Below are 15,010 nucleotides of genomic sequence, written 5' to 3'. Positions count from 1 at the left end.
CAAAATGGGCATGTTGACATATAAGAGGAGGTGGCGTCTGAGAGGCTGCGGCCTCTGTGGCGCTCAAATGAGAAAGGACATCGCTCATTTCCAACCTCAAATTGCCTTGCTCTCATCTCTGACCCTCGCTTAACAGCCTCACTCAGGCAATTCATCGCCCATTCTCACACACAAAAACAAGTGTGTTTACACAGCAACATGCGTAAACATCTACAGAGAGAGAGAGGAAGGGAGGGAAATGTGATTTACACATTAAAACGCTCACAATCACAGAGCCAACTGAACTGATATGAATATGAGTTGTTAATTCTGCTGCCATAGCCTTGACCAATGCATGAGGGTGTTACTTACTCAAATCTGTTATCACACATTAAAAAGACCAGGCAGTCATTTTTATCCCATGCCTTCTGGGCAAGACCCTGTCTCCATGGCTACAAGATCATGTTGACCAGTTAAAACACAAAAAAATAATGGCTGCCCGGGAGGCAGAGTGATTGATGGCCATTTGCCACGAGGGAGAATCAGCTGAGTTGTGGATGTTCCTGGGTGCTGCAGAATCATCTAGTTGACATTTCACTTCATGTGCAGGGATGAGCAGGTTCCTCCACTAGCTTCACTGATTTCCTTCCTCTCTCCACCTTCTGTCAGATTGCCCTGTGGAAACAGCCCCGCTCATATAACTTCATTACTTTTTAATGTAGCCGTAATTACTCCAGCATGTTGTAATTGGACAGAGATATGAGAACAATAAAGGATGTCAGGACAGAGAACAGGATTTTAATTGTGGGTTAATGATATTTATTTTGCGGCGTGCTCTTTTTCTTCTGAGTCATGGCTCAGTCGTGTGGGCTAAGTGTTGGATCTCCGGGGAGAGCGAGCGGGTGCTTATTTCTCTGCCCGTGAGGCGAGGAGATGCTTTCTCCTTTCCTGCGCTGCTTTTGTCATAGAGAGGCAGCACATTAACCTTGGATCTGATTAAAGGCTGTAACAGAGCCAGGTCGCGCGGTGGCCAAGTGGCCGGGCTCCTCTGGGCTCAGATTAGGCCTGACCCCTGACCAGTGTGTCAGTAACAGATAATGAACTTAACTTTATCAGCCCCATTTGTCTCCCCAAGGGTCTACATAGCAGCTTGGCCCTGCTACGTCGTGCGGGTGTAAAGTCTGCGAGCAGTACAGGGGTTAATGCTCAGATAAGATTCATGTAGTGTTATCAGCTCTCACTGGAAGCTCCTCAGCTGAGAGCTACTCTGGGGAAACATCCATTAATATACCCAGGGGGCAGATACTGTGTGAAGATGCACTGAGGAATGATAGCAGCGCTATTCATAGTTTTCCCAAGTTTTCTCTTCCAATTAATTAAATTAAATAAACCATCATTTGCTTGATATTTATTTTTTTTAGGTTTTGTGATATCTGACTCTCTGCTACATTTTCCCACTGCTGTGTTGTGGTAATTTTCAAATTGATATTGATCGGCCCAGGAGGGGAGCTATAATTACAGATCAAAACAAGGTGAACTATTAGTTTCTGACTGGCCCACGGGAACACGTTCTCATTCTTGGGGAACATGTTTATCTTTGTCTAGTAGTTGTTTTAGATGTCCATGGTGATCACTAAGCAAGTACAGTGGGGCAATGAAAGGGGTTTCTATGTAGTTATTAATTATGAATGTCATTTAGCATAATTATAGCAATAATTACACCGTTTTTTGAACAACCGATGCTAAACTGAAGGTGGAAACTTTGCTGTAGCCAATCCTAAACTGATTTCCCCTTTGACAACAACATAAAATTGTTATAAGTGATGAAGGATTGACGGGCAAATTACACACCTGCAACAACAGGCAGAGGAATTGATAAAAGAATAAAAAAGACGAGGAGTGGTGAGGTGTGAGGGGGAGTTTCACATCCTAATCAATTACTCTCTTTGTCCACTTGTGGTTTGCATATGCTGTTGATGAGGAGGGGATTATCAGGCAAAGAGAGACAAGATGAGAAGATGAGTGAACCTGCTAGATTAATATCCTGCCACGGCAGCCCAGGGAGAGATTAATTTCCTCTTTACCACCATTTAAAAGGAGGCGCATGCGTCTGGGTCGGCGGTTGCCTTAATGGAGAGAGAGAGAGAGAGAGAGAGAGAGAGGGTGATCTATTCCGCTGCATGCCACGCTCACACCCACGGGGTTGAGGGGTAAGACGATGGATATCATTGGTCAGGTAGTGAACTTAGAGCCAGTCCACCTAAGCGCCTTTTGCCCTGTGTGTATATTTGTGTGTGTGTAAGTGTGTGTGCATGTGTCTGAGAAAAGGTGTGATTGATTGGATCTCTGAGTGCTTGTGCCACTGGGAAGCAAAAGAAAGAAACTGAGTGTGCAGGCATGTGAGGAGATTGAAACGTGTGTGTGTGTGTGTCGGGGGTGTGTGGCATGACACGCTTCTTGAGATTTAATTTGATTAAATAAGAGTGCTGTCACTGTAACCAATGAGAAAGATGATCTTACTCCCATTTCTGCAATATTAGGCTGATGAAAATGATGGCGTTTTTAGATCTTACGCTCTGTGTCGTGTAATATTTGGTGGAGTTAGAGCAGAGAGGTCTGACATTACAGGGAGCCTAATTGGAGATGTAGGAAATGGAGAACTAATTGGACAATATAAGAGGGTTTCCCCATGCAGTTTATTTTAAAAGACAAGTAAATCTGCAAGGCCCTCACAATCAGTCATTAGATATAAGAATATGACAGCTTGACTTTCATTATAATATGGACAGATAAAAACAAAAAAGGACATGTTACTTTAAGTCCCCCCCAATTTAGCATTTATAAGCATTATATAAACACTTAATAAATGGGTTATAATCAGGATCAAGTGTTTATTAGTGTGCATTATTAAACACTTAAAATGTCCTTATAGCTGCTTACAAGTACATTTTTGTGTTATAAACCATTTATTAAATATTTGTAAACTGCTTATAAATGCTAAACAGCTGGCCTTGCAACCTGTACTTATATTCTTTAACATGACCTGAGACAGCATTTATAACTAGTGTTTGTGACCTTTTTGGTTTTTATTTGGATTACGTATTGTGCCATTTTTATTATCCCAGCACATGTTCACTCCACTGTTTATGACATTGTGGTTGTGAGTGTCAGTTCACCATTCAGATGCTCAGTCATTATTCAGCTGCCATATAAATCTTCCCCCTTATTAGAAACACAGAAAGCTCAATAGGTGGAAATGCAGCCACTCACAAACACTCTATCAAACCATTGCCTTATTGATCGGCCTCTCTCCTCTTATTCACCTGGGCTCAGACGGATGGACTTCAGGGTGTCAGTCAGTCCTGTGAGTCAGATGCGTCTGTATCTGCCTCCTTACACACACTTCCTGCAGCGATGGCTCTGCTCAAATGTCAAAGTAAATGAGCTGGCCAGGCTGTGCCACCGTATGTGCTCATCAGGCCACTTTCTCCTGCGTGTTTGTAACTGTAATCATAGAACTCCAATCCACATACACACACACACATTTATACACACCTCTACCCTCCTTCCAAATCCCTCTCCCACCACCACCCGTAGCTCTCAAGGGGCCCAGGGTCATTTGCTCGCTTATAGGTGTAATTAAAGTCCTGTTAATTATTTAGCCCGCCCTAGGGGGCGAGCCCATCGGTAGTCTTCAGTTTGATCAGTGTGTGACTTGTTGAGTGTAGAAGAAGGCCCACAGCTAAACATCAGTTTCTCACCGCGCCTTGCTCTCCCCAGAGTGAACACACACAGGAAGAGCAATGGCATTTATTGGTAAGTCTGTGTTCCTGCCTGATGACTTAGTAAGTCTGTTGGCTCAGTGACTAACTGCTCAGATGTGGGAACACGGCCCCATTGCTACAACAAAAAGTGGAAGTATGAAATTTCACCATGTGCCTTTATGTTTTCTCCCAAATCACCATGGCTAACATTGTTGAAAAAAACAAAGAAAGAAAGTAAAGTATTATTGTTTGACTTATAAATCTGGGCCAGTCTGACTACTTTTAGCGATGTTTGAGTTCTCAGATTGCTGCAATTAATTTGTTGAGTACAATGGCATCAATACAGATAGAAATCAGCCTTAAATACACGAGTAATGGTTGTATGAAAACCAACTCTTTCAAATTATGTTTCTAATCTGTTAACCTATTTTTAGAGGAGTATAATACAACCTGTTTTTATTAGCATAATTCATGTTGTTATTGAATATGAGTTGTAAATTGCAAAAGATTAATACATAACTTATTAAATTGTTATTGCATAGGTTCGTTTCATATACACACATATATACATACATATACACACACATATGTATGTGTGTGTGTATATATATATATATATATATGCATACATACATACATATATTTATTTATTTCAGCACCATCACCAATGTAGCACTTTACCAGTGAACATAATACAGGCAGTAAATTACATTTTCACATACAATAATATTAAACCAATTTAAATGAAAAAATAAAAGTCCTCACATTTGAGCACAGCGAGATTAAACAGTGACATGTTTATGAAAACTCTGGTAGGTTAATTTCTTTCTATTGTATTAATGATTAATTAATTGATTGTTTCAGAAATATCAACTCTAAAATGCCAGGACTTGCTGTTAATTCTTATTAATACATTTTTAAAATGTGAGTTTGTGTTTTGGTTATTTTAATCAGTATGCTACAAGTCTTGCATACTTAGCAGTAACAGTAACACTTGCTCTTGCAGGACTAAGGCAGTGAGTGTATGTGAGATGTATGAACTGTACCCTACCAGGCTGTGAAGTGTTGTAAGAGCTGCTATCCCGGCCTGCTCAGCCCCTGACCGGCTCTTCACCTCCGTCCCCGGGGGGGATAATGACACTAATACCTGTAAACGGCGCTCTGTCTTGATGCCAGCCAGGGAGGAGGAAGGCAGGGGGGCACCAGGCCTTTTAAACCAATTTCAAGCCCGTCAATTAAGCTGGTGATTTGTGTTGGACAGAAATCACTATGGCACTGCCACTTCAGCGGCCCCCTCGCCGCACACACACACTGTTTCTCCTCTATCCCACAATCCTTGGGGGACTCAAAGAGCCATTGATTGGTTGAGCTGTTCGGGCCTCAGACAGATCGATAATCACTGTGTTCTCCCGGCACTGTGCTGGAGGGGTGAGGCTGGGTAGACGCTCATTTGCCAGTTCCCATGGGAACTGCTCTGAGTCCCACCGGATATGGCGCTTTGAAGAGCTCCTCAGTTTTCTCTCAAAGTTTCTGTTTTGGAAGTTTTAGTCAATCAACCTTTGTGGACAGTTAATTTTGTGTCAAACGATAAATGCTTCAATTGGCAGCAAAACTGGAACAAAAAAATTGGTGTCCATGTTAGAAGCATCTTGGTTATTGGTTCTTTTTCTTAAGACAGATTATAGCAGTGTGTGTGGTACGGTAAAATAATGAATTTCTCTTTATTAAAAATTCTCTTGGAGAGCGAGTGCTGAAACCCTATTGATTTCCATTAAAAGTAATCAAACTTTTCATGGTACCAGATTGGTGTGGGATTTTTTTATTTATTTATTTTTTTTAGTGTGAAAAACTATTTGAGTCCTGCTTTTAGAATGACCACCAATCTACACAGAAGAGTTCGAATCATTACATTCATCAATCAGCTCTCCCATGCCTGGCTCCAATATCAGCTGTTAATAGTCTGAACCCTGAACTCTCAAAGTATTGGCAGGGAATCGCTGAAGCCATGAAAAGCCTGGAAAGTTTAGGGCTGTATCTTCTGATTCATCAATCTCCAAACCAATAGCTGGGAGTTGTACTGGGCATGAATCTCCCTTCAGTACCAGCCCTGAATCATTTGAACCATCAATCTCCCCTCTATTAGACTCGCACTGTCTGCTCCATGGCCATGTCTTCTCATTGGAGTTATGGGTCGAGGGGAGATGGGGGGAGGACTGTAGACGGATGATAGAGACATGCAGGGGAGGAGCAGTGTGGGCAGGGAGTAGATCAGGTGGAGATATACTCGGTATTTAGGCAGGGATACATGAGAAATGGCTGTATCTGTCACTTCCTGCCCTCCCGTCTCCGCCCGGTGGTCCCCGCCACTCCGTCCATTCATGCCGGTGGCTAATAAAGAGTCCTGCACGGCCCTATGTTCAGGTCATAAAACCGAATTAAAATATTAAATCTGTCAGGGCCTGTCCTCGTAAATAAAGCCATATATTACTCCTCCATCTATAAAAGTGAAAAAGGGTCGGGGCATTTTACGAGGGGGAGAGGAGCAGGCCTATTTCAGGTCTGATCGCTAAAAGCCACTGCATCACTGCCCCCACCTGTGGACCGAGCTAATTATTCACCGTGCAAAGTGATGGAGAGTAAAGAGGGATCGATGGAGAGTACAAGGTTGAGCTGTGGAGAGTCAGACTCGGGGGCAATGTGACTGTTCTTTCTTTAAATCTGTGTCAGTGACTGGATAATGTAGAGAAAAAATGATCGTAAAATCTCCATGAAATATTTGCATGCCTGCAGAAGATATTTCAGAAGTAATAATCCACATTTTTTTTCATGAAGAAATATTCATTTTGCTACTGTCTGTCCTGACTGATATAAAAACTTATCCTCAGTTCATTGAAGGTTTTACATTCGGTCTTACATTTAGTGGCTTCCCAAACAATAGCCTGATCTTTTCCTGTACAGAAAGTGAAGTGAGGCAATTAACCTCTCTGGCACTGACAACAACTATTTGTTCAGAATGAATTCATCAATAGAAAATAAAGAAAATTAACCAAAAAGTTAACTCAAACAAACACAGACAGAGAAGACAAAAAGCTAGTGTGTGAAAAGTGAAATACTTTCAAAAGAGCACCAGTATGTGCAAATTTGTAGATTCAAGAGGAAGTCCAATATTATTTCCAGATATGCATCCCTCGTACACAAAGATCTATATGTCAAAAGATAAGAACAAGTACAGGCCAAGTACACTTTGGCTGGGTTTCTGTTTTATCACAAATATATTTAGAATATACTGCCTGCTTCAAAGGATAAGGCTGCAATAAATTAAATGTTTCTTATTGGCAACAAATCCCAACAATAGGCCACAACCAACAACAAATTGATACTAACAAGTTGTGTTTGTGTACAAAAAGCTCAATATAATTATTAATTCCTCAGAGCCACAGAGCTCCATGTAATCCAATAACATTAAAAGCACATCAGTGAGCCACCATAGTTTATCTGTGATCCCACATACACTGTCTTTAGTACTCAATAGCAATTGTGTGTGTGTGTGTGTGTGTATATTAATCAGCTGAAAAATTTAGAAAATGAAGAATTTACTCCTCCTCCTACTTGAGTAAAATTTCTAAGATCTACAGTGAACAGCTGTGTTTGGAAAATACTGAGCCTTTTTTTTTTTTTTTTTAAAGATGTACATCTTCAAATCTTTTCATGGGGCTTCATCCTTTGAGTTTTAAGGCAATATACTAACAATAAAGTTGTTGTTTTTTTTAAAGGGATTGTACCTCCATTTCTTTACTGGAGTGTACAGTTCAAAGTTCGTATTAATGGAAGTGCGTGGTGTTGGTATCACCTGTGCTCCCCCCCTTGCAGCCAGGTCTGACAGCAGATGGTTGTAAACAGACAGGCAGGGCTTTATTTTTGTGGTGACACGCACTGGTCTCATAACCAAACTTCACCAAAGTATTCTGTTGAACAGCAGAAAGTCTTCTAGCAGTCAGGCAGTTGCACTAGTGTACAGTACATGCTGCCCTCTGAACATGCCCACTGGAGGGTTGTGCCATGCTTCAGTAAAGCTTCAGTTCAGCTCAGCCTTAGTGATTTCTATCCACAGTTGACCTGCCTCCCCTGGTGGCCCAGTCCAGTGGTCCCTAAGATCAGAGCCATTAGCATTAGCAGGTGGTAGGGATGTTGGGATGGACGTCCACCTGCTACTGGGCAGCTGCTTCTGCCCGCTCAGCTAATTGGCTGGCAGGTGGCCGGGACAACGCAAGTGTGCCTCAGCCAGGAGGAAGAAGAGCGAGGACATCAAGTCTCCCGGTATCCTGGACCAAAGATGAAAAGGCTCCTGCAGAATGAAAACAAGTCATGCACACACACATTCCAATACACAAACACACACACACACACACACTACACCCAGTTACACACACATGTAAGAATGAATACATGTACTCACACAACTTGCAGCATTTTCTCACAATACACACAAAACTGAAATAAAACACATACTTGCACACACACACACACACACACATTTTGTCAGACACACACATACACTCACAATCATACACACATACGCGGTCACACACATGCAGAAACAGTCTTTGAGCTTTGTAGAATAACCTTGGCGCCAGCATGGTGCCTGCTTCGCCAGTCTGGTAGATAGATGGTCCTCGACACAGGCTGGCACAGGCTTTTCATTATGTTCACTACCAATCCATAGGCACTGGCCTGGAGTTTTGGATTTCTTCCCTTTGCCTTCTTTCTCATTTGCTACTGGCTTACAGTTTACTCTACTGTACCTGTTCTTTTTCTGCATTGTCAGTGACCATCCTTTTTCTTTATCTATTGTCCTTCAGTCGCTGTTTTGCCTCTGCCTCTGCCTCTCCTCTCCTCTCCTCTCCTCTCCTCTCCTCTCCTCTCCTCTCCTCTCCTCTCCTGGCTTAATTAGGATGTGGGGGAGCTGGTTGTCGGTTGAGTAAGCTCAGTATCAGATGATTAATTGCTAGAGGGGGGTACAGCAGCCCAGGGGCAGTATGGCCAGGGGAACACAAGGTTACAGGATGGTATAACCCCCCCATCCTCCATCCCCCATCCTCCATCCTCCAACCCCCCTTCATCCTTTCCTTCCCTCTCTCCCTTTTTCTTTCAGTCTCTTTCAGCAACTCTCTTCTTCTTTTCCCCTCTCTCCATCTCTGTCTCATTTACCCTCTCATTCTCCCCTCTCTCCTTGTTGATCTGTTGTAACGCAAATTCCCCATGGATCCTTCTCTGACCTACGCACGTTGTCGGTGAGCGCCAGCCGGGGCCGCCTCGGAGTGGGAACATCGCTGCACATATGTGTGCCGTTGATTAAGATAAAAGGCCGAAGGCAGACGAAACAGCAACTCAAACCAGCTGTTCATCACTGCAATGATCATTAGCTCCATGTACTCATTAGCGAGCCTGATTTTATGCATTTCAGGTGGTCAGAGTTTTCAGCCTCACGTCGTCTCCCACTGTGATTTGCAGCAATTTTCTCCCCAAATGTGTGTTGTGGTGGTCATTGGTCCGCTGACCTTGGCTGCCAGCAGGTTGAGAGTGTCAGACTGTGGCTATGATTAGTTTGCAGATAGTGGACCTTGTCTTCGGTCGGCCAGAGGGCAGAAAATCTATTATGTGATTGGTTGGCTGGCACAGCGCTGTGTAGCGGCAGCATCAAGCGGGAGCTTAGTCTAGACTCTAAATTTAGATTAATGGAAGGATAGCTGGCTACGTTTGTAATTAATAGCAGTGACCTGCAGGGGTTACACGTATTACTAAACCCTGAACAGAGCTGGACACCTCCCTGACCCACACACACCTCATACACTCTGTCACACAGAATGAAGACCTCATCTATTTTCTCAGGGTCTCTTTTTATTTATGGCTTGTTTGACTTCACTGCTCCTCGCAAAATGTTGTTCGCCAGGCGGCGTGTGTTTGGTCCATTGTTCAGAGTCACAAGAGTCTGTCGTGCTTCAGACCGCGTCTGTGAAAGGGACAGCAGCCCACCTTGAACAAAGCATATTCTGAGACAAAATGCTGCTTCAGCTCCTTGTGCGGAACTCGTCTTTAACGGTTTTGTTTGTACCTGAAAGCGTTTTCTCCATCGCAGCCTTTCTCTGGCTGCGACTGTATTTTCTGCAGCGTTCCACTCGTGACCCTTTTTTTTCTCATCCTCTCCCTCATTCATTTTCTCCGTACTTTCACTTTCTCTCCCTCCCCTGCCTGATACCGACTTTCTCTCCCTCCATCATATCGAGCTGTCTGTCAGTGTGGGGCCTCATGTCTCTCGGTCTTTGATGGATGGGGAACACGTAGGAGGAGCAGCCGTCCTTAATAGACACGGCGGATTGAAACGCTGGGGAAGTAAATGTTAAGGGCCTCATAAAACATCCACTTCCCCGCCCTCGTCCTGCGCTGCCCTCCCCCACATCACCCACACACGTCCCTCCCGCAATCACCCTCCTTCCTTCCCTAAATCTCCACCCACACGCCGCCACTGCCTTATCAGTTGCCTGCAAGTGTTTCTATCTGTGACTGTTGTTCTCAGGCCTCAGAAACCTTTATTTTCAGACGTGTAGGAATTTATATTTGCGCTTGTGTGCATGTGCATGTGATTGCGTTTATGTGCATGAAACGTGACCTGCCGCTTCGCTCCTGGGTTATGATAATAGTGATAGATGGAGTCACAGGAGAGACGACCACCTTCCACCTCAATCTGACGTGTGCGCGTGCGTGTGCGTGTGTGTGTGTGTGTGTGTGTGTGTGTGTGTGTGTGTGTGTGTGTGTGTGTGTGTGTGCTTGTGCATGTGTGTGCGTGTGTGTGCTGTACATCAGTTGATTGGCAGTTTCCAGGAGCGACATGTCACTGCGTGTATATACAGTGACTATGGGAGGCCTTTTGCCCCTGACCCCGGGTAACCGTCAGCTCTTACTGGGATGTCAAGATGTAGGAAGGGGATTAAGAAGACATTGGTAAAGTTGATTTATTCCCTCATGCCCAAGGCAGAGACAAAGGAACCATGTTAAAGAGCCTCCATCAATAAGCCAGCGCTCAGGCTACCATGTTTGCAAGAGGCTGTAAGGTCAGCTCTTAAAGTTATGGCTGCAGGGTGATAGCTGTAGCACTGAATAACACAATTCCCCCCCTCAAGGTGAAAGGATCAAGAGGAGTCAAGGACAGTGGTGAGGCGGGGGTGGGTGGAAAGTGAATTTAGCAGGAGAGGGGAGGCTTGTTGTTTCATCTGGAGCGTTGACCCTGGTCATAATTCCAATTGCCTGACTTGTTTGATGCAGAAAGAAATCCCTCAGTGTGAAAGGGACTGCCTTACCCCGGCAGCTCCATTGTTTGTGTTTGTGTGTGTGTGTGTGTGTGTGTGTGTGTGTGTGTGTGTGTGTGTGTGTGTTTGTCTGTGTGTTTGTCTTTGTGTGTGTGTGTGTGTGTGTGTGTGTGTGTGTGTGTATGGAGGAGGGGCTCTGACCATGATTTAGATCTTCAAAAACAGACTCTGAATTGAAAATATCACAGTGGAAAATATTTGAGGTGTATATGTGTGGCTGAAAAGACAACCTGGAGCCAATGAGAGGGCTCTGCAGATCCAGCCATTAATCATCATAATGCAGGAGGCATCCAGCGATGAATTAGAATCCCCTGGCCCATGCAACCTCAATAATCCAATTATTTAAAAGCCAAAATAGAAGTTCCAGTAGTATGTTAAAATCTTTAAGGTGAAGGTCGACACATTACAGTATTGTAAGGCAAAAGGTATCAGCTCCCTGGTGTGCCGTTATTCCCTGACAGCAGTATTTTACAGCTAGCGTCAAGATTTGTAAAGCGAGCTCTTGCTGAGGTCACGCTGGGAGCTCAGGACAAAACACAGAGTGATGCCGTGTTTGGTCGGAGTACTAGAGTAAAATCGTGAGCCATTCAGAAGGATTTTAGGACTCGTATATGCTGATTTCCGTTCAGGCTATAATTCAGTTTTAAGCAGGAGTCTAAGTGGGTACAGGAGACGGAGCTGGCGTTATCCTTCAGGTAATGAGCAGGAAAATATTTGCTGAATAGAGATATCTATCACTGAAATGAGCAGAGTGTCAGCACATTGTACAGAACATTCTGAGAATATCCACGATGGTAGAAGTACCCCGGCTGTAAATACTAAGATAATATGTGCTCAGGTGGAGAATACAACACGCATGTTCAGGTACTGACTTCTGTGCTGCAAAGGACTTATGTCTGTGGTTGGTTCATTGTGGTTGAAGATTATTATTTTATTTATTTATTTATTATTTTTGTGCCTTTGATTCTTAGGAACTTCTGTATTTTGATACAGTTTTGAGGTTCTGTGCTCATGGTTTGCTCCAGGCTGGACAAAAGAGGGGAGACCGCACATAGGCTGTAGCTAAAAATACGTTTATTTTACATGAGTGAAATTAATGTACAAATACAACAAAACCAAAGTGGAAGAGAAGAGAGACTGGCTGACTGCCATCAGCTTATAGAGAGCAGCCAGACCAGGTGAGCTGAACGTCCCTGACGACCGAACTCCACCCACCAGCTCCTGCTGGGAGAGGCCTGCTCAGTCTGCGTCATCACACGGGTCGCACGTAATGTGATTCTCTAAAAGGGAAAACGGCAGGTAACATATGAGCACGTGCCACAGATAGCCTGCAAGTTTCTGTTGTTAAATCGAAGTGTTATTTTTACACTCCACTGTTTCAAAGGAATTTATTGAAGCTTTCAGAGTATTCATCTTATTTTTTATTTAGTCTCTGGTATGGGCCAAATTCTAAAAACACCGGATCCAGTGTTTCCCATAATGCAGCCAATGACATAACAATCATGATGTGTAAAATCGATGGAATTTAGCGCAGGACTCTTACTTGCAATTTTCACGTCTTGGTTTTGCTTTTACTTAAAGAACACAATACTTCTCCCACCACATTTTCCAGATCATTTACATTAGAGGAGCTGAACAGGTCTGACTGAGTTTTTATCCTTCTTTGGTCACCTTTTAAACATTCCAGCTCTGTATGTGAAATAATTAATCAACATCAGCCTGTGGACCTCTTATAACTCGCTAAAATGTCAGACTGCGGCTACATGACCATCCATTGCCAGTGAGAGGTCACATTAAAGTCTAGTCTTCCAATTATCCTCCTGCAATGATCCCGCTCTCCATCGTAGCTTTCTCTTTTTACTGAGTTGTAAATGGAAAAGCCTCGCCACCGATTTCACCTCATTCAAAGCAATAAAAGGAGGTCTCTGCAGCAGGAAGTTTATTCAGACATTTTACAGAGGGACAATAGCCAAACTTTTCCATTTCATATAAAGAGAGTCTGATAACTCGTTTGTCCATCAACTACATTTTAGTGTTATGCGAGTGGAGCTTATTTTTTTACCTGTTGCCCATAGGGAGATTTGCTGCCGCTAAGGTGCTGAGGTGACCGTTGAAAGCCTGCATGCAGCTCAATCCTGGTTTCAGCACACCTCTGGGCCCAGCACGACACAGGCCTCAGCCTTTTGAGAGAATTTAAGTGTTCAAAAAGAAAAACCTTTTTACAGAGCAAAATAAATTCTCTCTTGAACGGTCCCTATTTCCTCTTCCTCAAATAAGATTTAAAAAAAAGTGGTAAAATATGACAAGCAAGAGGAGGCAAATGAGGAGTGATTGAGGTGTTGTGTGTTGTCTGCAGCTGAGTCTGCAGATCGTTGGGTTAGTGATGAACTCATGCAGGAGCGTAAGCCGATAACGATGTGAGCCCAACACACTCCCATGACAACCCTGTGTGTGTGTGTGTGTGTGTGTGTGTGTGTGTGTGTGTGTGTGTGTGTGTGTGTGTGTGTGTGTGAGTGAGTGCAGAGGGGGTGGTGGGCTGTTTCTTGTGAACAGCCCCAAAGATAACGAGAAGCATCAGGGCCCCCAACTATGTCTCTGACTTATCAGGCAACAGCCCTGCAGTATTAAGGACTAGACTGTCAGCAGAAACAAACTCGCAGAAATGTGTGTGTGTGTGTGTTGGGACTGTTGATAACTTAGGGGCAATAGAGGGAGCTTCAGGGAGAGCAGTAAGCACCGAGGATGTGTTGGGAAAGATAGAAGCAACACCGGGGCACCAAAAATCCATCAGGCTGCAGTTTTTGAAGGACAGTTTCCCAATGAGAGTCTCATCCTATCAACCCCTGGGCTGGGCCTCTGTCTGGCCTCAGCGGGAGAGAGCTCCTCCCCCACAAGATCACGCTGCTTCTGGCTGAAGGTTATAAAGGGAAGAAAAAAAAAGAAGAAATGGACGGGGGGAGAGAACAAGCTGGCGGAGAGACAGTGATGGAGAGGTGGAAAGCTAACCTTTACCAGCTCTTGTTTTATGTCTCCCTCTCTCTTCCTTCTCACGCTTATCACCTGATATGAGCCCTGAGCTGAGCGCCCTCTCTCTCCTCTGAAGAGTTTGGCATAAACACTTCTCAGTTACATGAAAAGAGGAGAAACTGTAACATTTCACACCTCCCTCATTCCCTCCCGGTTCACCCAAACACACACACGCACACACACACACACACACAGACATACACACAGATACCGACACACTCGCCAAAAGCATGTGCACGCACACGACCACACAACCACACGTCCACACCTGATCGTCTTCTAAGGGAGTGAATAATTACTTTGCCAAAGGGCAAAACTGTGATCCCTGGCTGGTATTTAAAGCCTTGTCACTGAATTTAAATCACCCCTCCTCTCCGTCGCTTCCTTTAGTTAAGTGGAAATGTCCTCTTTTCGGTCTAATACAGAGATCACGGCCCTAATGTCTTCATCATGGCCTCCAGCTAATCCTGCCACATTGCAAGACACAGACACCACAGCTTGAATTTCCGCATTGGCATCGACGTGTGAAGCTATTTGTTGTCACCTACTGCAATCCAAACTCCACTTCTCGTGTTATTGTGTTACAAGAAGCAGTGAAGCGTTAAAAAAAAAACCTCTGAGCTTTGATATCAGTATTTCCATTTCAAACTCATGTTTTCTCAGAGTAAGAATGATTTATGGTTAAAACATATTTTGTCGAGCGGAGGTAGTGAGTGTTGACTTGATGGAGGTGTGTGTGAAATCCTGCCCTTCTAATTAGTATATTCAGTTATTTTTTCCCTCTTACCACCATGTTGTAGCCCGAGGCCATCTGTGCTTTCTTTTGCAACAAGCTCTCACAGCCTCCATCGCCCCCCCCCCCCCCCCCCCCCCCCC

At 44.0% G+C, this 15,010-nt stretch overlaps 1 long non-coding RNA gene across 1 annotated transcript; it reads right to left on the bottom strand.

The window, feature by feature from the left end:
• Window positions 1–12,164: 12,164 nt before the first annotated feature.
• On the bottom strand, window positions 12,165–14,882 carry LOC111649064 (uncharacterized). Its single transcript, XR_002760239.2, has 2 exons — window positions 13,170–14,882; window positions 12,165–12,387 (listed from the first exon to the last, which is right to left on the bottom strand). It is a non-coding gene; the product is annotated as an uncharacterized LOC111649064 (long non-coding RNA).
• Window positions 14,883–15,010: the final 128 nt, after the last annotated feature.

Source organism: Seriola lalandi, unplaced genomic scaffold, assembly GCF_002814215.2.
Source record: "Seriola lalandi dorsalis isolate HSWRI2012SDOR001 ecotype SW California unplaced genomic scaffold, Sedor1 jcf7180002049913, whole genome shotgun sequence".
Taxonomy (NCBI): domain Eukaryota; kingdom Metazoa; phylum Chordata; class Actinopteri; order Carangiformes; family Carangidae; genus Seriola; species Seriola lalandi.
This window is presented reverse-complemented; position numbering and strand designations above follow the sequence as displayed.